Source organism: Balaenoptera physalus (genome assembly GCF_965194825.1).
Source record: "Balaenoptera physalus genome assembly, chromosome: 4".
NCBI lineage: Eukaryota > Metazoa > Chordata > Mammalia > Artiodactyla > Balaenopteridae > Balaenoptera > Balaenoptera physalus.
The window spans coordinates 145,963,361-145,989,786 of record NC_138891.1 but is presented as its reverse complement, the minus strand read 5'-3'; the positions used below and the strand labels follow the sequence as shown (position 1 = coordinate 145,989,786).

General features: G+C 40.8%; 1 protein-coding gene across 17 annotated transcripts in view; it reads right to left on the bottom strand.

The window, feature by feature from the left end:
- PCBP3 (poly(rC) binding protein 3) overlaps positions 1–26,426 on the bottom strand; it is a 212,629-nt gene that overhangs the window by 165,452 nt on the left and 20,751 nt on the right. For 2 of the 17 annotated variants that reach the window (XM_082461036.1, XM_082461042.1), the window contains exon 1: positions 10,569–10,762. The exons of 14 other annotated variants lie outside the window; for them this stretch is intronic. The gene's annotated coding sequence lies outside the window, so the exon portion shown is untranslated. Of the gene's footprint in view, positions 1–10,568; positions 10,778–26,426 lie in introns of those variants that run through there. One more of the 17 variants, XM_082461039.1, reaches the window with a different exon arrangement.

Below are 26,426 nucleotides of genomic sequence, written 5' to 3'. Positions count from 1 at the left end.
TAACTTAGAAAAATCAGTACCTTACAAAACACAAATTACTAAAACTGACTCAGGACACAAAAATCTGAAAAGCTTAAAAAGCTAAAATCTTAATTAAAAACCTTCTCACAAAGGAAATTTGAGGCCTGGATGAATTCTATCAAAAATTTAAGGAAAAAAATAATACAACTGAACACAAACTCTTTCAAAAAATAGAGAAAGGAACACTGCCTCATACATTTAATGAGGCCAGCTTTATCCTGTCACAGAACCAGGCAAAGATACTACAAGAAAAGAAAACTACTGAACAATTTCCCTCATGATCACAGACATAAAAGTCCTTTACAAATATCATCAGGGACTTCCCTTGTGGCACAGTGGTTAAGAATCTGCCTGCCAGTGCGGGGGACACAGGTTTGATCCCTGGCCCAGGAAGATCTCACATGCCACGGAGCAACTAAGCTGGTGTGCCACAACTAAGCTGGTGTGCCACAACTACTAAGCCTGCACTCTAGAGCCCATGAGCCGCAACTACTGAGCCCACGCACCACAACTAGTGAGCCCACGCACCGCAACTACTGAAGCCCACATGCCTAGAGCCTGTGCTCCGCAACAAGAGAAGCCACCGCAATGAGAAGCCTGCACACCACAACAAAGAGTAGCCCCCGCTCGCTGCAACTAGAGAAAAGCCCACGCACAGCAACGAAGATCCAACGCAGCCAAAAAGAAAAAAAAGACTGATTAGCAAAGTCAAACCAAAAAAAAAGTACCAGCAAATCAAACTCAGAAAAATGGCTAGATATATTTTTCTTTAAAAAAAAACAGTCCATCAGGGCCAAGCTGAGTTCAACCTAGGAACGTAAAGTTAGCTTAACATTCAAAGTTCAATCAATAAAATTCAAATATTAACAGAACAAAGGAAAAATAATCTACAATTATTTCAATAAATGCAGAAAAAGCACTTGACAAAATTCAACAAACATTCACGATAAAAATTTTTTTAATTTAGGAAACGAGAAGAAAATTTCCTCAAGCTGATAAACGAATCTATGAAAAACCTGTTAACATTATAAAACATTATAATTAATGGTGAATGACTGACTGCTTTCCCCCTAAGATAAAAAACAAGACAAAAACATCCTTTCTCACCACTTCTATTTAATATTATACTGGAGGTCCTAGACAGTAAGGTGGGAAAAAGAAATAAAAGGCATACATATTGGAAAGGAGTAAGTAAAACTATCTTTGTTTGCAGATGACAAGACCATGGAGAAAAAGGTTATTAAAATTAATAAGTGACTTTGGCTAAGTAGAGGATATAAGTTCAGAATACAAAAACAATTATATACTAGCTAATAATTAGAAATGAATATCTTTTAAAACTACCATTTATAATAGTATCCAGAAACACAAAATGTTTGAGGGGATAAATTTAACAAAATACATGCAAGAATTATATACTGAAAACCCCAAGACTCTGCTGAGAGAAATTAAAGACTTAATAAATGGAGAGATTACAATATGCATTGATTGGAAGGATTCAGTATTGCTAAGATGTCAATTCTGTTTGAATTGACCTACAGATTCAATGCAATCTCAATCAAAATCCTAGTAGAATTTTTGGAAGAAGTTAAGAAGCTGATTCTAAAATTAAAAAAAAAAAAAAGCAAAGACCTAGAATTGTCACAACTATTTGGAAAAATAAGAACAAAGTTGGAGGATTTAGTTTACCTGATTTTGGATATCCAGTAATCAATACAGTGTGATATTAGTATAAACATAGGCTTATAAATGGAACAGAAAAGAGAACCTCAAAATAGGCCCAAGCATTTATGATCAATTGATTTTTGATAAAGATGCAAAGACATTTCAATGGGGAAAGGATTTCCAAAAACTGTGTCAGAAGAACTGGTTATTTATATACATATATATAATATAAATGAACCTCGATCCTTACCTAACACCATACACAAAAGGTAACCTAAATATAAAAGCTAAATCTGTGGAACTTTTGGAAGAAAACTAAGAAAAAAATCTTTCTTCTTGGACTTTGGGGTAGAGTAGAATTTCTTAGATGCATCAATAAAAAGCAATATACCAATCAAAGGAAAAAATGATAATTTCTATTTCATCAAAATTTTAAAATTCTGCTCTTTGAAAGACACTATTTACAAAATGAAAAGGCAAATAACAGATGGAAAAAAGATTTCTCATACATATATATGAAAAAAGAACTCAGAATTCAGAATACACAAAGAACTTTTCGTAACTCAATAATAAGGAAACAACAACCCATTTAAAAAATAGCAAAATATTTCAACAGATACATCATGGAAGACATACAAACAGCTAAGAAGCATATGAAAAAGAAGCCTGTCATCATTAGTCCTCAGGAAAATAATTAAGATCACAATGAGATACTAATATCTATCATTAGTCTTTAGGAAAATAAAAACTATAGTCAGGATGAGATACCAATACACATTTAGTAGAATGGCTAAAACAGAATGACTGACAATAACAAGTACTGATACAAATAGCAGTAAACTGGGACTGTCATACGTGGCCACAAGGAGTGTAAAATCATTCAACAACTTTGGAAAACAGGTAGATCCTTGTAATAGCACTTCCATAGCACTTACCATTCCACCTAGCCACTCTCCACTCCTAGATATTTACACAAGAGAAATGATAACATATTCTCACACAAGGACATGTACACAAGTACCCATAGCAGCTTTATTTATAATAGCCAAAAACTACAAACAATCAAAATGTCTATCAATAGGCAAATAAACAAACATATCTTACAATGGAATGGTACTCAGCTGTAAAGGGAACAAAACACATTCACACAACATGAATGAATCTCAAATGCACAGATGCTGAAAGAAAGAAGCAAGAACCAAAAAGGAAGCCAGTACACACTGTATGATTCCATTCACATGAAATTCTGGAAAAAGTGAATCGTATCAACAGTGACAAAAGAATATCTGAATGGAAAGGGGCACCAGACCTTTTGGGATGATGTTCTATACCTTGACTGTGGTGGTAGTTACAAGAAATATACATATATCAAGATTTATTAATCTGTATACTTAAAATAGATGCATTTCATTGTATATAAATTATTCAAAGGGGAGGGGGATTCTGCTTTCTATTACAATGTTGTGGTCAGAGCGGGCCAATACCACCAATGGAGCAAGAAGATTTTTTTTAGTTATAAGTTTCAAAAGCTGTATTTCTAACACCATCAAAGCAATGAAGACTAAATGAATTAAAATTCCTCACAAGGAAGAGTCCTTCTAGATAAGCTAAAAATAAGCTGCTAATTCTGAACACTGGCTAAGAATGAGGCTTGGTCCAAGCTAAGGGATTCTATGGTTGGAAAGAAAAACCAGCAGAGCTTTTTTGTAGCCTCAAGGCCTGCAACAGACTGGAAACTAAAGGAGCATCCAACACGAGGCGTGTTCTCCCCACCAGACAACTGCTGAGTTCTGGGACTATGCAAAAGGCCAGGGGACTGGGCCAGCAAGACAGACTGATGTTTCTCCCCATATCTTCACATGTGTAGGGGACCAAGTCACACTAAAGGAAAAGGGCCTGCAGTAAGTATCCAATCCATCTCCCCCTCAAGTCATTTGCCAGATTTTGCACCCATCAGTGTGTGGCAGGAGCCCAAAATCTTTTAACTGGTTGAACTTTCAGGGCTGAGGAGACAGGGACGTGTAAGCGTTTTGGTCAAGAACCCAGGAAGGCCATTCTCAAGATCAGGGACAAACTAGAGATTTCTAAACAATGGTCTTAGAGTCCATCTCAAGGAGCTCAGAAAAAAAAAAGAGAGAGCAATGTAAACCCAAAGTAAGTTGAAAGAAAGAAACAATGAGCAGAAATCAACAATATTTTTTAAAGGCATGGAGAAAAGTATCCAAGCTAAAAGCTGGTTCTTTGAAAAGATCAACAAAATGTATAAACGTATAATAACTCACAGTTAGAATAATCAAGATAATAATATAATGAGGGTATAAATCATCAATAACAAGAATGACAGAGGAATTATCTCTACAGGTGCTACAGACAATAAAAGAATAATAAGAGACTATCCTGAACTACTTTAGGCAATAAATTCAACTTAGAAGAATTGGTAAAATTCCTTGAAAGACAACAACTACCAAAGCTCATTCAAAAAGAAACAGATAACCCGCACAGGGCCATACTGATTATATAAATTGAATTCCTAGTTAAAAACTCTTAAGATCTGAGGGCTACACTGGTAAATTCTACCAAACATTTATGAATGAAATAACACTAATTATAAACCAACTCTTCCAGAAAACAGGAGAGGAGAGAACACTCCAAATGTATTTTATGAGGCCAATATTATCTTGATAACAAAACCAGACATTATAAGAAAAAAATCTCCAGAACACTATCCCTCATGTAACTAGAAACTAAAATCCTTAAAACATTCTCAAATCGAATCCAGAAATATTTTAAAAGGAAAAAGATCACAACCAAATGAGGTTTATCCCAAGAATTCAAAGTTGGTTTAACATTCATCATTCAATGTAATTTACCATATTGACAGAATAAAGGAGAAAAACCAGATGATCATCTCAATAGATGCAGAAAAACCTTTGACAAAATTCAGCACTCACTGATGATAAAAATTCTAAACAAACCAGGGACAGGAATTCTCTCAACCTAATAAAGGGCACCAACTAAAAACCTACAGCTAACTTCATACTTAAGACTAGTAACAAGGCAAGGTTGTCCACACTCACCACTGCTATTCAACACTGTGCTGATACCCACAGCATGAATGAATCTCAAAATTATCACGCTGAGTGAAAGATGCCAGACAAAAAAAGAGTACATAGTGTATGATTACATTAATACAAAATACAAACTACTCTAAAATGACAAAAATTATGTCTGTACTTTCCTGGGACCCAAAGGGAGAACAAGGAATGGACTGTAAATGGACACAAGGAATCTTTTGGGGTGACGGAAATGCTCTGTCTCATGGCTGTACACAACTGTCAAAACTCATCCAACTGTACACCTTAAATGGATGTAGTGTATTTATGTAAATAAATTTTATAAGAAAAAACTGATTAAAATGTTTAAAAACAGGAAGAGAGAAACAAATGGATGAAAAGATGAAAAATTTCAATAGTCTTGGAATCTATAGAAAAGTAGTCATATTGACATTCTATAATTGAACAATATTAAGAACTTATTGGATGTCTTTAAAAGAAAAGCAGCCAGAAGTAAAGACACAATTAGAGGAACTCAGACAGGTCCAATAGAAAATATCCAAACTTTTGGATATTTGGATCTAAAACTGAAATTCAGAGAGAAAAAAATATAAAAAAAGAATGAAAACAGTACGAAGCATAAGAATGTGTGGGACACAGTCAAAAAGTCTCACGTACGTGTAATGAGAAAGAGAGTGGAAAAGAACAGGGTAACAGCAGCATTTGAATGAATAATGGCTGAGAATTTTCCAAGCCTTATTAAAGACAATGCATAATTCAAAAAGTCCCATGAACCCCAAGTAGGATAAACACAAAACACATGCACATGCATGTATACATGCACAGACACAGGCACGATGATAGAAAATCTTAAAATCAGGCAAAGAAAAAAACACACCTTTTCTTTGAAACAACAGCAAAACAAAAGGCTGACTTTTCAACAAGCACTATAAAAGCCAGAAGACTTAGAGAACATGTTGAAAATGCTGACATATTTAAAATGCTAAAAGAAAACAACTGTCAACGTATAATTCTATACCCAGTGAAATTAATTTTCAGAAACGAAGGGAACCTAAATGTGTTCTCAGGCAAAGGTCAAGAGAATTTGTCATCAATAGACCTGCACTACAAAAATACTTTTAGTTCTTCAGGCTGAAAGAAAATATTCCCAAATACAAGCATAGAACCACAGGAAGGAATGAAGAATGCCAGAAAGGGTAAATATGTGAACAAATATTTTAAAATATCAACTGCTTAAAACAGAAATAATGTCATGTTGGACTCACACATAGAAGCAGAAATATATGACCGTATCAGAGGAATCTGTAATAAGTCAGGATGTAATTGAAATCTCTTGGGTAACTTTTAAGGTAAGAATAAATAAGAATCCAGAAGATTAAAAGAATGAAATAAAAAATACCTGATTGATCCAAATGAAGGCAGGAAAGGGGGAGTAAAGGAATAAAGAACTGGTGGAACAAAAAGAAAACAAACAGTAAGATGGTAGAATTAAACCCAACATTTCAAAAATCAAATTAAATGTAAATAGATTAAACACTCCAACTAAAATGAATAAAAATTATTATATTCTGTTCAAAACAAGCATAATTTAAAAGTAAGGATGCAGGGACTTCCCTGGTGGTGCAGTGGTTAAGAATTCGCCTGCCAATGCAGGGGACACGGGTTCGATCCCTGGTCAGGGAAGATCCCACATGCTGCAGAGCAACTAAGCCTGTGTGCCACAACTACTGAGCCTGCGCTCTAGAGCCCATGAGCCACAACTACTGAAGCCCGCACGCCTAGAGCTTGTGCTCCGCAACAAGAGAAGCCACCGCTATGAGAAGCCTGCGCACTGCAAGAAGAGCAGCCTCCGCTCACCACAGCTACAGAAAGCCCGTGTGCAGCAACGAAGACCCAACGCCGCCAAAAAAAATAATAAAATTTAAAAATAATAATAATTTAAAAAATGAAAGTAAGGATACAGTCCTTACTGTAGGTTGAAAGAATAGAAAAAGCTGTACCACATGAACACTAAGTAACGCAAAGCTGCAGTGGCTTTATTATCATCAGACAAAAATACCTTAAGGCAAAACATAAGAGCAGAGAAAAAGAAGGACACTTCACAATGATAAAAGGGTCAATTCAATAAGAAACCATAAGACCCTAAATTGGTATGCAACTAATATTGTCTGTTTAAAATATACAAAGCAAAAACAGAACTAGAAAGAGGAATAGATAAATCTGCAATCATACTTGAAGATCTTAACACACCATTACACCAACATTTCTTAAGTAAATTTAGCAAGGTCACTGGATAGAAGGTCAATATGCAAAACCCACCTGCATTTCTATATAGTAACAGCAATATCATCAAAAAAATTTTCAGAAATAAATCAAACAAAACCTATGCAAGACCTCTACATTAAAAACAACAAAACATCATTGGAAAACATTAAAGACAACATACAAGAAGGAATAAACCATATTCTTTGATTTAGAAGACTCAGTATTATAAACATGTCAATTCTCCTCTGAACTGATCTACGGAACCAAAACACACCAATGAAAATCCTAACAGATTTTTTGTAGGAATTGGTACGCTGATTCTAAAATGATAAAGATATGCAAAGAACTTAAGAGTAGTGCGGCCACTCTAGACAAACACAGGTGGAGGACCCCACCAGCCATTATCAGGATGAGAACTGTAAAGCTACAGTAATCAGTATAGTGGCTCTGACAGATGGAGAAATACATCAATGAAACAGAACATAGTCAAGAAACAGACCCACACATGGAAGGTGTGCCCATTATCTATTTATTGCCTCTCGGCCCCAAATCACCCATCTTTGCTCTGTTTTTGTGGTACTAGTGCTGGACCCTAAGAACATTTTCTCCACGGCCAGCTGACACAGTCATGGCATTGTCAGGAGAGAGCACTGCAAGAGGAAGGGGGTTCTCTTTCAGGTTCCAGGGTTTTGTTTTTTTTTCTTGCTCTGTAGCATGAAGGCCAGGGGGCAGTTTCTCAATGAGTACAGCAGGCATCCCTGCAGGTGACTTCCTAGTGTATCACGGGCACCACAGCAGCCAACCCCAGCTTGAAGAACCTCAGTGAATTTCTCCAGTGGGTCACAGCCATGACTTCTCCAGCAATGCTGAACCTTAGACTTGTTGGGGAGACCCTCTTCTGAGTCTGTTCCATCTCCAGGTACTTCCCCTCAGCTCCAGAGGTAGCAGCTGCTCCCTACATCTGCTATTCCTGTATTCTTTACAGCAACCTTACTCTTTACCCTGATTGATAGTCAACCCTTTGCTAGTTAACGATTCTTTATAATAAATGTTCCCTATTCAAATTACTGGTGTAACTACTGTCTCCTTACTGGACCCTGATCCATGAGGGCACTTGATCTTCTGCAAAGGTACCACCTGTAATTTGGCGGGGAAAATAGTCTTTTCAGTAAATGAGACTAGATGAACTGGATATCCACATAGAAAACAGGAACCTGGACTTATATCTCACACTAGACACAACTGGACTGGACCTAAATGTTAAAGGAATATAATAAAGGTTCTAGAGGGAGACACGGAAGAATATCGTCATGGCCTTGGGGTAAACAAATTTTTCTTAAACCAGACACACTAAACATTACTCATAAAAGAAAAGATGGATAAATTGAACTTACTAATAAGAACTTCTATTTATCAAAAGACATCATTAAAAGAGTGAAAAGACAGGCTACCCACTGGGGGAAGATGTTTGCAATGTATATATTAAACAAAGAATTTGTCTCCAGGACATACAAAAACCACTACAATTTTAAAAAAAAGAGAGAACAAACCAAAAATGGACAGGAGACTTGAGCAAGCACTTCACAAAAGAGGACCTTCAAATGGACAGTAACATACAGAAGTGCTCAATGTGATTTACCACAAGAAATACATATTTGGTCTTTATCCCCATTCTTGGCAAAGAGCTCCTAAAACCCTTGGAATTTCCTGAAGTGAAAGAGGGATAAAGGTATCTTTTGCTATGTTAATGAAATAACTTTTAGAAAGTCCCTAGGTAACCCAAGGATGGGACCTGGTGGCCAGGGGATCCAACCACATGATTAGAGGGCTGGACCTTTCCAGGGAAGGGAGAGGGGCTGGAGATTGAGCTCCATCATCAATGGCAAATGATTTAATCAATTATGCCTGGGTAACGAAGCCTCCATAAAAATCCAAAAGGCTAGGCTTCGGGCTTTGGAGACCTTCCCAGGTAGAGCTGAGGGGAAAGCGGTGGACCCGGAGAGCACAGAAGCTTCAAGCCCCTTCCCACATACCTTACCTTATGAATCTCTTCCATCTGGCAGTTCATCTGTATCCTTTACAATCAACTGGTAACATAAGTAAATGTTTCTCTGAGTTCTGTGAGTCACTCTAGCAAATTAATCAAACCCAAGGAGGTGGGTCATGGGAACCTCCGGTTTACAGCCAGTTGGTCAGAAGCACAGGTAACAACTTGGACTTGTGATTGGCATCTAAAGGGGGACAGGGATGGCCTGGTGAGACTGAGCCCTTGGCCTGTGGAATCTGATGCTGTCTCCAGGTAGATGGTGTCATAGTTGAGTGGGATTGCAGGATATACAGCTGATGTTGAAGAATTGCTTGGTGGTGTGGGAAGAAACACACGTTATCAGTCATCAGGCAAATGGAGACTAAAGCCACAGTGAGACACCAGCACACAACTCCAGAAAGGCAGACGTGAAAAGGACGGAAACCAGCAAGTGTTGTGGAGGGTGCAGAGCAACTGAATTCTCAGGCATCTTTGGACAGGTTGCAAACTGGCTTTACCACTTTGAAAAACTGTCTGGCAATTACCTACTAAAAATAAACCGACACCAACCCTATGACACAACAATTCCACTTCTGGATACATATGCAAGAGAAATGTGTATCTATGTTGGCCCAAAGAAACCTACAAGAAAAGTTAGAGAAGTTTTATTCTTAATAGCCCCAAACTGGAAACCCCAGATGCCCGTCAGTGGTAGAGGAGTTGAATGGAGAGCCGATTTGTGGTGTGTGCACTGCGATCCCACAGAGCCAGGAACAATTCCTTTAAACATCTTTTTGAATTCCTGCTCTGGCACAAACTTTTTGAGAATACCCTCTCTATTGATTTCATTGTTTTTACTTTTTTACTTTCCCCCTTATCACACTGAACACTTTTCAAAAATCACAAAGAGGTTGTTTCCCTACTTAGAGTATCTTACGAGTAAGACAGAGACAGAGCATGTCGCTGCCGCTCTTTCTTAATCAGACATGTACTATTCATTTCCACACGCTACAGGGGGCGCTTCCTCCATCCACTCTGGCAGCAGAAGTGGCAGAGGGCGGACAACACCCAGGCTCTCAGACACCTCGGTCGCCGCGCACCAGCCGCCAGGTGCCCACCCTGCCTGGGCGCCTTCCCCAGGTGGCTCCCTGTCATCTCACAAGCTAGGCCCCGGCAGATGTGCAAGACACTTTTTTCTATTTTACTAGTTAGAAAACAGAAGTGTAGCAATAAAGCTAGGACAGCTATCACCTACTGCCGACCTCCCACGTGCCAGCCTGCATTCCGCAGTCTCCAAGACGCAGATGAGATGCCCATCCTCTCCAAGGCCTTCTTCCATCCTTCCAAAGTGCCTGCCTCCCCATACAGGAGCTCCACGTACTTTTCGTGCTCTTCTCTGATGATGTGTGGCTGGCACTTCATGGTACTGAGGTCACATGTGTTCGTGCATCATGCCCCACCCCCAAGCGGATTACATGCTCCCTGGATTACACGGAAAGACTCTCCCCTGTACTTACATCCTCGGCAGCAGTCAGGACAGGGCTTTTCAGTAAATAATCTGTTGGGCTGAATTGCTAGCATCACATCTCAGAGCCTCAGCCTGGGAAGACCTTCTGGAGGAGAAGGGGCTTACGGCTCATCTGATGAAAGCAAAGGCCAGCATATGACACGGGAAAAGGAAGAGCAACCTTTGCAAGGACCCTGCTTTGCTGCAGTGACACTATTAATTCCAGTGGAGCTCTTGGCCAGGAGTGTAGGAGCCAAAAGCCTGACTAGCTCATTGCTGAAACGCTGGCAAACATGCTGGTTCTTGGCCTGGCCCCAAAAGAATGTGATGTGAACATTACACGCCATTAAGCTGACTCAGAGAACAAATGACTAAGTTTCCGATAATCAAGGAGATTTTGGCCTGGCCATTCTTCATCCTGATGCAACCTGAGTGTAACGCATTGTGAGGGATGATTCCGGCCCAGCCCAAAAGAAACGTCTCTGATACGGTGTGTGTGTTCTCAGCCCGTCTTGCCTCACGTAAGGGACGGGGTGAGGAACATTTTCCTGCCTTTCTAATGCTCCAACAGCCATTCAGAATCCTCTGGGAACAATCTTCTTCAATACCAGGCTGTAAAAGAGGTGATTCTGTTTATAGGAGCTGTGCTATTTAAAGACCAGCCAGCTCATTAACGTCAAGTGCCACAGCCCTGCGCTCCACATAGCAACTCAGATACGGCCCACAAATGGAGGGAAACCTTCATGTGCCAAGGAAATGAAAGACGTCAGAGGGAACTAAGACGGGCACAGGTCACCTCATCCACGCGTCAGAGGCATCGGAAGCTAAGTCTCCAGACGGGGTGGCCAGGGCTCTTCCAAGTGACCTGAAGGCTAACAATTCCACATCGTTTCCCACACTGTCATTATTCCTTCATTCTGGAGACCATGCCTGTGTGCCTGTGTGTGTGTGGTTGTGTGTATGTGTTGGCAGGGGAGGGCAGGTGGACAAGGGGGCTGAGTCTCCTGTGAGTGACTCTTATTCAGCGAGAGGTGATGATGGCGTTCAGAAAGCAAGCCGAAGTTCAAGGTGCCCTCCCTCCACTCAACTCCGGCAGAGATCTCAACCACACACCCATCTTCCTGTTGGTCACTAGACACCAAACTCAGTGACACCCAGTTTCCGGAAAGAGACAGGCTTTAAGGGAGTTCAAAGGCACATGCAGCTTGTCATATCGGGGACAGGAAGCCAGGTTTCTGACTTCATTTCTACTAGCAAGGAGCTGGGGACAGGACCCACTCGTCCCAGTGACAGTGTTCCCTGCAGGCACTTCTACTCTGAGACAGGAGCTCTAAACCAGGTAAGATTTCTCAGGGACTTGAGAATAGTCATATTCTATGGTCAATGATGCCTTGAGGCCCTGCAAAATCCTGTCTTTTTAGAAAGATTCAATCACGTTTAACATATTCTAGGTAATAAATTAGAAACTTAATCTTAGGGTTTAAAATTTTTTTTTCCTGATGGTCTGGGAACTGAAAGGGAAATGCAATTAATCAGAATTCCCTACTCCCCAATTCTCATTAGAAGAAGCTTTACTGTTCTTCCCATAAAAAGCATGGAACCAGCCCAGAGTTACCAGCCAGGGAGAGGTGCTAAGGCAGAGCTAGGGGCGCGCACAGGGCACACCTCCACGCCCCAGGCGCTGCCCCCAACGACGATGACCACCCTGCAGCTAAGAGGCATGCTTCTTCACCTTCGATCCTCCACTGGCACCCAGAAACCACAAGTGAGCCAGCCAACAGCTCTGCTTCCTGACACCAGGCAGTGAGATGTGCATCTGTGTCCAGGGGACCTAACCTGCCAGACGGCTCCAGGACCAGACCCAGGGTCACTCCCTCCTCAGCCACCCAGAGCCCTGCAGCAGAGCAGCTGCTGCAGCCAGGCACAGCTTTCCTGTCTCCTCTGTCCTATATCTTCTCACGCAGCTTTTCAGTTGAGAACTTGTCCTACCCACCTTCTCTCCCTCATAAATTACTGGAAGAAAAAACCTCTTAGCATCAGAAAAAAACTATCTATAATACCTTTGGTCTCCCTCTTAGCACTTAGCACAGAGGTCTATACCCCACTAATAATGCTGGTACTAATAAATGTTGTTGAGTAACTGAACAATCTGGGTTAGATAGATTTTCCATCACAGAGCAGAATTGCCTGTAGGGCTTTTGTCTTTTTTTTTTTTTTTTAGAGAAGTAAGCCTTTATTTCCGTATTTCACAAATAAAGCTGGCTCAGTTGGTTGCTTTTGTAGGGTTTTGTCTTGAAAATCAAATTCTGATGTTAATTTCTAAAATTATTTACAATATGGAAGTTGAAATGAATCTCTGTTTCTTTCCAGTGTCAGTCTTTCAGTTGAACCCACTTCCCTGTTAGCAGTCACCTAAAGAAACAAACAGAGAACTCAGTCTTCTCAGTGCTCGGTGACGGCTCAGCATCTCAGCAGCGCCCGGAGGCCCTTCACCAAAACCACCCGCGTTTCCACTCAAGCACCACCGTTTCCTATGACACCAGACCAGTGGTTCTCAAACTTTTTGGACTCAGGACCCCTTTCTTTCCTCAAATTATTTCTTAAATGGATTCTATTTATTGATATTTACTTGAAATTAACACAGAGAGATTCGAAAATTATTTATTTAGTAATTCATTCACAATGAATAATAAGCCCATTATATAACAATGAAAATAACACTTTTTAATAAAAATAACTATATTTTCCAAACAAAAATAAATTAGAAGAATTTCTGGAACTCTTTAATGTCAGGATTAATAGAAGACAGCTGGATTGCCACACCTGCTTCTGCATTCAATCTGTTGTGAAACGTTGTTTTGGTTAAAGTATGTGAAAAAAGCCCATCCTCACCCAGACATGTGGCTGGAAACAGGAGTATCTGCATAGGTTTATCAGATCATCATGGATATTCTTTGATATGACATCAAAACTCAGGAAGTGGTCATTTCTTAAAGGTTACTTGCAACATGGAATCTGAAACCCCATCAATAAACTTTTATTAACATTAAAACCCATTATCTAGCAATCTTGCGCCCTAAACATATATTTCATCCGTGCGTGGTTGGTGTGACATCATGCATCAGTCATTTTGGAAAATACCGGCTCAGTGAGTTATGCGGATCTTCCTGAATACATTTCAATATATAATGTCAAAAAATCACATTTGTTAACATCACCACTGAGTTCATCAGAAACATCTTTAAGTACTGGGAAGCTGTCAAGCTCACCATAGCAGACACAAGTTTTCAAAATTCTAATTTTTGACTGAAAACTCAAATTTTGTCAGTTGCAACAAACACCGGCAGTTATTTTCTTTGAAGTCACAGGCTCACTTAGTCCAATTTTCAGACATTGTCTGCCAAAAACACAAGTCTGAATAACCATGGTTTGTCTGTCAGTTACTCTTTAAAGTAAAAACAGTGTTCCATGAGAAGAGGGGCGAGTTCAGCTCCCCACCCAAAAAAAGCATAAGCGCTTGCTTTTCCTCGAAACAACTGTCGTGATTCCATCTGCAGACGTGCATTGTGCAAATTCCCAGTCTGTCTCTCAGAACATTTAAAAGACATGTGCCCAAGGGTCAAGATTTAATTAAATTACTCATTCTTACTGCTTCATCGAGGACATTCTCTTCACACGCAAGTGGCTCTCTATGCAGTGGTGGTGCTGAAGGACTCTATGAGAGTCGGCCCGACGGCTGCCCCCCCGCCCCGGCCCCCAGCGCGATGGTGCTCAGGTGCCAGCAGTTTTGCCAGCCATCACTTCTGTGCCATCAGCTCAGGGATCAGCACTGTGAGAAGGGAAATCCTGTTTCCGGATCTTTATGAAAACATGGGAATCATGTCTCCCCCCGAAGGGGTCTTGGAGAACCATGAAGGTCCACAGATCACAGCTTCTGTTGTCATCCTCTGGGTGCTAGAGGGCCGACAAGGGACTGGGAGTCTCAGGTTTGCCTTCACAGGCGAAGCGACAGGCCTATGGCGCCGGCCCCGCGCCTGAGCCTTATGGAGTGGGGGGTCGTAACTGAGATCCTGGAGACCCCTCACCAGAGAGTCCTCGCCTCAGGGTGGAATTTAATCCTCTGTTCAGTAAGGACTTGCGGCTTGCTTCCAGCTCGGCATTCCAATCTGGTTCTTGGCCTAATGGGTGCCGCGGATAACAGTGCGGGGCCTCGCCCTCGGGCACCCTCGGTGGAGCCCAGCTGAGCCTGGGCCGGTCTGGAGGGTGTGCCCAGCTGAACGAGATCTGACCGCAGGCAGACAGCCCCGGCCAAGGACCCCAGCCTCACCAAGCTGACCCGGGGCCCCTGGCTCCAGGCGCTTCCTCCTGGGTCTGCAGGAAGGGGGCTGACAGCTAGGCTCCTCTCACATGTCCAGCAGAGCACAGGGCCTCAGCCCCGCCGTGCTCCGTCCTCCAGACAGGAGAGACTCGGAGCCCGGCCACAGAACGCTGGGGCAGTGGGCACACTCTGCCAGCTCCCAGGCTGCCCCGTCCGCCCAGGAGAAGCTGTGCCCAGAAGGTGCAGTGATGCCCAGAGCAAGTAAAAGAGAAATAACAGACACCATGTGGGGTGTAGCTAAGAGCAAGAAGCCCCTCAGAGCCAAGGATGCCGGGCAGCGGGGAGCTGTGTCCCCAGGGGCCGGAGCCCAGTTTCAGGAACTCCAGGAAGTAGGGAAGGGAGATGGCAGAAGCCAGGGTCACAGCCCCTGTGGGGACCAGTGGTCCACATGTCACCCCAGTGCCCTGAGATAAAATAACACCTCTGTCAATGTCAATCTCCATGCTGATCACATGGATAATACATGAATTTGAAAAGACCATTAAATGAAAAATTCCAGCTTCCTAAGTGGACCTAGAGAAGTACAGCTACCTCAAGATTAACAATTTCTCAGTAAGCAAAATAATCTACTTCATTATTTGGCTGTTTAATTAATGAGGTAATTAATCAAGTCTAGGAAATTCAGCAACAGTTTAATCATAAGGGGTTATGGAAGACATCAGTAAGAAACATGGCTCTATTACAAAATCTCATCTGTTTAAAATTCCATGAAAACTCAAACTACCAGTCTGGGGCACTTAAGTATCATGGGCGATTATTAACTGTGTCATGCTACAGACCCCTGTAAACTGCACTCTGTGTGAAGGGGCACCACTTCGGACTGTTTCTATTTGCTTAAGGACAATTATGAATATAGCTCAGAACTCCCTGGAAAAGCACCCAACTCAGTAAAAATCACAGAGGGACATGCCCGCTGGCCCTCCTCACTCTGAGATGCTATAAGTTTCCAAGGTTGGCTTGGGTACATTATCGTAGGAGCACCTGGCCTCAGAGGATGAACTTAGTGTGCCAATAAATTATTTACCCCCAAAAGTACTTCAGGATGAAATAACGCCTTTTATACCCAGAGAGCTTTACTATCCAACATGTTTGCATGTCAGTCATCTCATTTTGCTTCCACAAGAGAATTCCCCAAGAGGATACAGGCCAGGTACTCATATCCTCCTTTCTCCAAAGCAGAGACAGACTCAGAGCAAGGGAAGGGCCCCAGGCTTCAGCCACCACAATGCAAAGAGGGAGGGGTGCCCTGTGAGTTTTCGACATCACTGCAACTTGGGTTCAAAGTGGTTTTCTTTTTTTTTTTTTTTTATAAATTTATTTATTTATTATTTATATTTATATATATATTTACATTTATTTATTTATTATTTTTAGCTGTGTTGGGTCTTCGTTTCTGTGCAAGGGCTTTCTTTAGTTGCAGCGAGCGGGGGCCACTCTTCATCACGGTGCGCGGGTCTCTCACTGTCGCGGCCTCTCTTATTGCGGAGCACAGGCTCCAGACGCGCAGGCTCAGTAGTTGTGGCTCACGGGCTTAGTTGCTCCGTGGCATGTGGTATCTTCCCAGACCAGGGCTCGAACCCGTGTCCCCTGCATTCGCAGGCAGATTCTCAACCACTGCGCCACCAGGGAAGCCCTCAAAGTGGTTTTCTTCACTGATTTTATTTATCTTATGTATATCCCAATTTAGTCCCCCAAAACTGAAGCATCTAATTTTTTCTTCTTATAAGAAATCAGAAAAGGTTGATTAAAAACAGCCTTTAAAACTTTTTAACTTTTAAAAGTTAAAAACAAGAAAGATGAACTTCCAATACTGTGCCCTTATAATGTCTGCCTAGAAAACGGCCACGAATGTATGGCTTCACATCCAAGTGGTAGAGAAACAGAGAAACAGAAAATGGTTCAAACAATCCCCAAAGAGTTTGGTTCAGAAATTTTCCTCTTTTAAATTCTCTATCATTCAATACATATTTCAACAGAGATGAATTAAGACACAAATGGCTTCTTTGAACTGGGGTGATGCCATAATAAAAACCGTTGTCACGCAGCTGGTAATGAGGAAGCCCTATTTTATGCATTGCAAAGCAGTGATCATCTGAAGGCAGACCACACTCACACCCAGCCTCCAGCTCAAGGACAGGAGAAAATGGAGTGCCAGCAGCCTGGGTGACTGTTACCCGCTCTGCCGAAACAGGCATCACAGCAAGAGAAGAGCTTAGGCAAAAACTGGCCTACTTGAAAGACCAGAAAGCACCTAGAGACAGTCCAGAAACATGGGGCTCACCTCGTGGGAAAAGCCTCCCCCTCTGCACCCCAAGAGTAAGATGTAAGGCTGAAACTGTTCTGAGAAGCATAGGCCCATGAAGACTCCTTGGTTAAACAGAGGGCTCAGCTGTACACACAGATCAGATAATAGGGTTTCTCTCCCACCCACAGCCATGCCTTCAAGATACCCTGAGCAGAAAGAGACACAGGCATGAGAAAGCAAAGATAATGACCAGGCCAGAGGGTCTTGACTAGGAAAGAACTTGGGGTGTAGTGACGGGCACATGGAACTGCTGAAAGCAAACAGATCAGAAGCTACTAGAATTTGGGGGGAATTCTACTGCCAAAGAAACATAAGTCTAAAATAAGTCAGTGACTGTCAAAACAATCCCCGGCCTCCAAACTCCACAAGCAGAAGCAAGCTCTGGAATCTGGGCAGACCCCACCCATCAAGGGAGAGATCCTCTCCAAGGTCCCAGGCAGCTGTGCCCACAGAGGACAAAGGACAAGGAAAAGCCTCCCATGGTCAGGGCAAGGAGTCTGGGCAGACACTCCCAGGGCAGAGGTAAGAGAATCAGATGAGACCACAGTAGAACCAGGATGGATCAAGACAAGACCACGCCATCGCCATCATCACATCAGAGCACAAACAAAACATGAACTTTGTCCAAGCCCTAAAACACCACATGTGGCCTCTCCCGGCTAACATGTGGAAGGGCTGCTTCCTTACCAATTGCAGCATTAGCCTCGCCCTAATCCACCCTGCCTTAGATAAAATTTGTTAAGATACTCATTCATAAAATGGCCCCTGCCTATTGACAGCACTCTACTTTCTTCGATCCTCCCCAAAATCATCCAACCAAAGCCCAAATCCTGTAACAGATTCTTTCTAACACCCTCTCACATCAATGCCCCACAGTTCCCCATGGTGTATGGTCCCAACCTGTTCCATCACAGGTGCCAGGTGAGTTCCTGGTGGCCTCTGTTTAATAGTCATTGACAGACGCCTTCATAATACCTGTCCTCAGGGTGTCACTCTTCCTTTGAACCAAGGACTGATGTTTATCTTCCATTTCTCCCCTTTCAAATGGAAGGTTTTTTCCATTGCAGTTGTCAATGGTTTGGCTCCATTACTGAACAGTATGAGCAGCAGATAGCCTTTGTGTTAGTTCAGTCACCAAACCTCAAGAGCCATACCTGGATTTGTCTCCCTGGGGAAGATGAGTACAGCTGCAAAAGAAGAATGTGCACAGATATTTCAGGGCCAAGAAGAAGGACTGAGGCAGAGGTAACTGTCCAGCAAGCAGACATGCAGCTGCTAACCATGGACTACACTTCGCCCACTTCACACTTGCATCTAAGCAGGCCACGTGACTAGCTCTCCCCAGTGGAACATCTACAGTTACTGTACATGTCATGTCCAGGCCAACATAGGTGAAAAGCATGTGTGCATCCTCTGCACTGTACTCCCCATCTGCCAGCTGGACAAAAAAGGAAGTTCAGGCCCTAGATGATGCTACCAACCTAGCAGATAGCAGAACCACAGCGGCCAAAAGCCAGGCCCGAGTCACCATGCAGAGGAAAACTGATCATTGGTGAGGAACATCCACAGTGGACTATTACATGAAGGAGAAGTAAATTTTCTGTGTAAGGTCCTAACATCTGGGAGTTTTACTATAGATGCTGAAGTTACCCGAAATAATCCAGAAATTGGGGGCTACAGGCACAGAGTAAAAGCATGAGTCAGACTCTGAGAAACCAGCCTTCAACTTGTGTTGGAAGCACAAAGGGATAAACCCTAAATGTGGAGAAGTCCTGAAAAGCAAACCAGCCTTCCCATGCACCACTGCCTTGTTTTGCTCATCTGGTTGGCTTCAGGCTTGCACTGGGATTAAGGTGGTTTCTTTAAGAATAAAGAACCTTAGCGATAACAAAATAAAATCTGTCCAAAAATGATACAATCATCCTAGGTCTCATATTATTCCTCAAAATAATTCTGCAGATACAATGTCTAGCACACACAAAGAAATTAGACACCATGAGCAAGAAACAACAGAAAACAAAAACAGATGCACAAAGACATGAGAAGTCAGAATTACCCAATACGGACTATCAAAAAACTGCACTTACAATAATGCAAAAACATACAACCCAGTTAAAAATGGGCAAAAGACTTGAATAAACATTTCTCTAAAGAAGATCTATCAATGGCCAATAAGCACATAAAATGATATGCAACATTACTAATCATAAGGGAAGTGCTAATCAAAGCCACAGTGAAATATCACTTAATGCCCACTAGGATATATCAAAGAAACAGAAAATAACAAGTGATGGCGAGGATGTGGAGACATTGGAATCCTGTATGTTGTTGGTGAGAATGTAAACTGGTGCAGCTGCAGTGGAGAATGGTATGGTGGCTCTTCAAAAAATTAAATATAGAATTATCACATGATCCAGCAACTCCATTTCTGGAAACATGCCCAAAAGAAGTGAAGACAGGGCCTCAAACAGATACTTTACAACTATGTTTAACAGCATTATTCACTATAGTTAAAAGGTAGAAGCAATCCATGCATCCATCGACAGATGAATGGATAAACAAAATGTGGTTTATCCATAAAATGGAATATTATTCAGCCTTAAAAAGGAAGGAAATTCTGACACATGCTACAAAATGTATGAACCTTGAAGACATTACGCTAAGTGAAATAAGCCATTCACAAAAGGACAAAATTGTGTGATTCCACTTCTATGAGGTACCTATAGAGAAGTCAAATTCATAGAATCAGAAAGTAGAATGGTAGTTTCCAGGGGACTGGGAGAGAGGATTATTGTTTTTTTTTGTTTCTTTTTTTACATCTTTATTGGAGTATAGTTGCTTTACAATATTGTGTTAGTTTCTGCTGTACAACAAAGTGAATCAGCTATAGATATACATATATCCCCATATCCCCTCCCTCTTGAGCCTCCCTCTCACCCGGGATTATTGTTTAGTGGGGACAGAGTTTCAATTTTGCAAGATGAAAAAAGTTCTAGAGATGGATGGTGGTGATGGTTGCACAACAATGTGAATGTACTTAATACCACAGAACTATACATTTAAAATGTAAATTTTATATATGTTTTATTACAACCAAAAAACACTACATTCTGTGTAAAAGAGTATCAGTTCCTCAAAAACTTAAATGTAAAATTACCATATGATCCAGCAATTCCACTTCTGGATATAAACCCAAAATAATTGAAAACAGGATCTTGAAGAGACATCTGTATACCTATATTCATAGCAGTATTATTCACAATGGCTAAAATGTGGAAGAAACCCAAGTGTCCATTGACAGATTAAATGGATAAGCAAATATGGTATATATATACAATGGAATATTATTCAGCCTTAAAAAAGGAAGGAATTTCTGGTACATGCTACATGGATGAAACTTGAGGACATTATGCTAAGTGAAACAAGTCAGTCACAAAAAGATAAATACTATTGATATATGACTCCACTTATATGAGGTACCTTAAAGCAGGGGTCCCCAACCCCCAGGCCACAGACCAGTCTGTGGCCTGTTAGGAACCGGGCCACACAGCAAAAGGTGAGTGGTGGGCGAGCAAGTGAAGCTTCTTCTGTAGTTGCAGCTGCTCCCTATCACTCTCATTACCACCTGAGCTCCGCCTCCTGTCAGATCAGCTGCAGCATTAGATTCTCATAAGAGCTCAAACCCTGCTGTGAACTGCACATGCGAGGGACCTAGGTTGTGTGCTCCTTGTGAGAATCTAATGCCTGATGATCTGAGGTGGAGCTGAGGTGGTGATGCCAGTGCTGGGGAGTGGGTGCAAATACAGATTCTCATTAGCAGAGAGGTTTGACTGCACAGAGACCATAATAAATCAATTGCTTGCACACTCATATCAAAACCCTATCAGTAAGTGGCAAGTGAAAACAAGCTCAGGGCTCCCACTGATTCTGCATTATGGTGAGTTGTATAATTATTTCATTATATATTACAATGTAATAATAATGGAAATAAAGTGCACAATAAATGTAGTGTGCTTGAATCATCCCAAAACCATCCCCCCCACCCCCGTCCATGGAAAAACTGTCTTCCACAAAACTGGTCCCTGGTGCCAAAAAGGTTGGGGACTGCTGCCTTAAAGTACTCAGAAATCATAGAGACAGAAGTAGAACCAATCAAAGGTGGTTGCAAGGGCTGGGAGAAAGGGGGGATGAGGAATTATTGTTTATTAGGTATAGACCTTCAGTTTTATAAGATGAAAGAGCTATGATTAAGATGTTAAATTTTATGTTACGTGTATTTTACTACAATTAAAAAATTGGGAAAAACAAACAAAAAACACTACATTTGCTATGGTCAAAAACACAAATGAGAGATTAGGAGTTATAAAAAGTAACTCAGTTTTGAATATTTTTTTTTAAATCTACAACTGAAAATTTAAAAAATCATGAATGAGATTTAAAGCAGATTAGGTGCTACTGAAGGGAGAACTGGTAACTGGAAACTAGTTCAGAAGAAAATATTCAACTCAAAGTATGGAGAGACCAAACCCTGGGTAATACAAAATACAGGGCATGAGAATATATGGCAAAAAACACACATCTACTTAGAGTCCTAGCAAGACAGAAGAGAGAAGATGAGACAGAAGCAAAATCTGAAGATAATAGCAGTGAATTTTCCAGACTTGTGAAAGACATCATTCCATAATAGATACAAGAAGCCAACATGCCTTGGGCGGGGAGGGGATACATGGAACTTCATCAAACTATATAAACCTAACGCCAATGGGAAAATCCTTTAAAAGCAATAGGAAACGTACAAAGTACAACCAGAGGAATAGCAGTTATGTTGACTACTGACTTCTGAACAGGAAAAATTAAATCCAGACACAGTGGAAATATATCTTTAATGTGCTGAAAGAAAAACAATGCCAACACAAAATTCAATATACAGGAATAAATTCTTTTAAGTATAAAGGTGAGGGACTTCCCTGGTGGTCCAGTGGTTAAGAATCTGTGCTTCCACTGCAGGGAGCATGGGTTCAATCCCTGGTTGGAGAACTAAGATCCCACATGCCACACAGTGCGGCAAAGAAAAAAAAGAAAAGAAAGAGTAAAGGTGAGAGAGTGATATCAGTGAAAATAGCAAAGTAAGGACCTCCAAAAAAATCCCTCTTTGATAAAAGCAATGAAAATACAGCAAAAATTGTCAGATTCAACTTTTTCAGAAATCTGGGGGTTTAACCAGAGGCTTGCCACAATTGGGGAGCATGTGTTAAAGAAAAATGGTTGAATCTCAAGAACAGCAAATTTTGGTCTTTTAGCTTGCCCTACTCCCATCATTTCTCCTAACCCCCACCTCAACTCCATAGTAGTCTTGAAAACCAACAGCCTACAATCATAGTGAAAAGCAGGAGCCTGGCAGCCACAGAAGGGGACAGAACGGGGCTGGAACTCCTTCAAAGACTTACTCCCAGAGAACTGTCATTATCTGACATAGCTAATGGGTTCCACTTGCCAGGCTCTCTTTGACCTGAGTCAGAGCTTGTGCAGAGAGAAAAGCATTTTCCTTAGAGGTACATGTCAAAACAATTAGAGGCAACTGTTTAATTTTGTAACTGCTTGAGACAGTGTACAACTGCTGGGGCAAACAATTAACCAAAAGCTTAAAAGCAAAAGCTGGGGAATAGGCTGTCTACAGGGGATTTGAAAACTCCAATATATCCCTGGAAATCTAGAAGACCACATCATATATGGAGAGCTGTGCACATACCCAAGGTTGTGTGAATGCCCAGGAAAGACCTGAGAGGCTGTAAGTGCTCACACTGGGCTGACTTTGAGGCTCTGCACAAGCAGGAGGGGAAGACTAAGATAGAGTTGTAAACTGTCTGATTAAATGCTGAAGCATGCCCCCAATATACACAAACACACAGAGCCCCTCAGGAAAGACTAGGAGACTTACTGATTCCTGGCATTTAAGGAAATCTCCATCCAATCATTAGCTGACCACCAAGCTAGCCAAACTGAGACTTCAGTGGAAATATATGACAAAGAATATAGACTTTACAGAGTTAGTTCAGGAAAGTCACAAACAAACAAAAACTTCTATAAAAAGCAGCACCACCAAATATCCCAGACTCGAATTTTCAGAGTTGCCATATATATTATTTAAATGCTCAGTCTTCAACAAATCATTATAAGACATACAAAAAAAACAAAAACAAAAAACAAGAGAGGGCTTCCCTGGTGGCGCAGTGGTTGAGAATCTGCCTGCCAATGCAGGGGACACGGGTTCGAGCCCTGGTCTGGGAAGATCCCACATGCCGCGGAGCAACTGGGCCTGTGAGCTACAATTACTGAGCCTGCGCGTCTGCAGCCTGTGCTCCGCAACAAGAGAGAGGCCGCGATAGTGAGAGGCCCGCGCACCGCGATGAAGAGTGGCCCCCACCTGCCACAATGAGAGAAAGCCCTCGCACAGAAACGAAGACCCAACACAGCCATAAGTAAATAAAAAAAAAAAAACAAGAGAATATGGCCTATACACAGGGAAAAAAGCAATCAACAGAAACTACCCTTGAGGAAGCCCTAATGTGGGACTTACAAGACAAAGACTGTATACAACCTATTTTAAATACATTAAAGAACTAAAGGAAACCAGGTCTAAAGGATTAAAGGAAAGTATGACAATGATGTCTGACCAAATAGAGACTATTAATAAAGAGAGAGAAATTATAAAAAGGAACAAAATAAAAATTCTGTTGCTAAAAATTACAATAACTGAAATGACATATTCATTAGAGGGATTCAATAGCATATCTGAGCAGGCAAGAAAGAATTGGCAAACTTGAAGATAGGTTAACTGAAATTTTCCTATCTAAGGAACAAAGTAAAATGTAGGAAGAAAAATGAACAGAGGAGTTGAGTCCAATCTCTCTCCCCTACTACAAAACCCCATTGCTGTAGTCCCCTTGAATAAAGTCTTCCTCACATACACACACAAAAAAGAACAGTCTCAGGGACAACATCAAGCAAACCAACATGTGCATAATGAAATCCTCAGAAGGAGAGAAGAGAGAGAAAGGGGTACAATGAATATTTGAAGAGATAATGTCTAAAAACTTGCCATATTTGATTTTAAAAATTACAAATCCAAGAAGTTCCATAAACTCTAAGGATAAACTCCAAAATACCTATACATATGTATGTCATAATCAAACCATCAAAATACAAAGACAAAGAGAATCTTCAAAGCAACTCACCATACAAAAGGTATCCTCAATTAAAGTAACAGCCCATTTCTCATCAGAAACCATTCAGGCTAGAGGTTGTGAGATGACAAATTCAAAATTATAAAAGAAAAAGACTGTCAAACAAGAATTCTATAACCAGCAAAATTATCCTTCAAAAGCAAAGAAAAAATTAAGATATTCTCAAATAACAAAATTGACAGACTACATCACTAGAAAACTTGCCCTACAAAAAATATTAAAAGGGTCCTTCAGGTTAAAATAAAATGACACTCACTAGATAGTACTTCAAATCCAGGTGAATAAATAAAGAACACTGGTAAAGGTAACTACAGAAGTAAAAAAGATAATATAAGTGTAACTTTTGTTTGTAACTTTTTTCTCCTATCTGAAATAAAAGATAACTGCAAAAGGCAATAATTATAAAGCTGTGCTGATCTGCACAGAATGTATGAAGATGTACTTTGTAGAACAATAACAGTATGGAGGGGCAGGGAGGAAATGGAGATATACTGAAGCAAAGTTTTTATATACTATTGAAAATAAATTGGTATTAATCCAAACTAAATTGTTATAAATTGTTAATAGTAAGAAGCTCCAGGCAACCCCTAAGAATATGACTAACAAAAAATAGTAAAAGAGGGCTTCCCTGGTGGCACAGTGGTTAAGAATCCGCCTACCAATGCAGGGGACACAGGTTAGAGCCCTAGTCTGGGAAGATCCCATGTGCCGCAGAGCAACTAAGTCCATGTGCCACAACTACTGAGCCTGCGCTCTAGAGCCCATGTTCCGCAACAAGAGAAGCCACCGCAATGAGAAGCCCGCACACCGCAACGAAGAGTAGCCCCTGCTCACCGCAACTAGAGAAAAGCCCGCACACAGCAACAAAGACCCAATGCAGCCAAAAAATAAATAAATAAAATAAATAAATTTTTAAAAAACACCATTCATTTTTTAAAAAAATAGTAAAAGAAGTGACAAAGGAATCAAAGGAGCACCCGAGAAAATATCTATTTCACACAAAAGAAGGCAGTAACAGAGGATAGAAAAAAAAAGATAAGACATAAAGAAAACAATTAGCAAAATGGCAAGAATAAATACCACCTTATCAAAATTGCACCAAATGTAAATTCATTATACATCACAATTTAAAGGCAGAGATTGTGTTAATGGAATTTTTTAATGTTTTATATGCAGTGCACAAGAGGCATTCTTAAATTCAAAGGCACAAATAGACTGAAACTGAAAAAATGAAAAAATATTTACCTGTAAACAGTAATCAAACAAGAGCTGAAGTGGCTTTACTAACATCAGACCAAATGGTCTTCAACACAAAAATTGTTACTAGAGACAAAGAAAGAATATTTTATAATGATAAAAGAGTCAATGCAACTAGAAGATATAACAATTATATACATATACCTAACAACTGATCCCGAGAATGAATGAAACAAAATTGAAAGAAATGAATGGGCAATTAGACAATTCAACAATAATAGTTGGAAACATCAATATCCCATTTTCAATACAGGATGGAACAAGACAAGGTCATCAAGTAAATAGAAGATTTTAACAACATTATAAAACAATTACACCTAACAGATATCTACAGAACAATCCATTCAAAAAACACAAAACACATTATTTTATTTTATTATTTTAGTTATAAAAAACAGAAATTTATTGCTTACAGTTCTGGAGGCTGAAAAGTCCAAGATCAAGGTGCCAGCACAGTTGCCTTCTGGTGAGGGCCCTTCCTGGGTTCATAGCCAGTGCCTTCTTGCTGTCCTCACATGGTTGAAGAGGCTAGGGATCTCTCTGGAGCCTCTTTTATAAGGCACTAGTCCCATTTGTGAAGGTCACAACACCATGACCTAAGCACCTCACAAAGGCTCACCTCCTAATACTACCATCTGGGGGATGAGAATTTCTATTTTTTATTTTAATTTTATATATTATTAT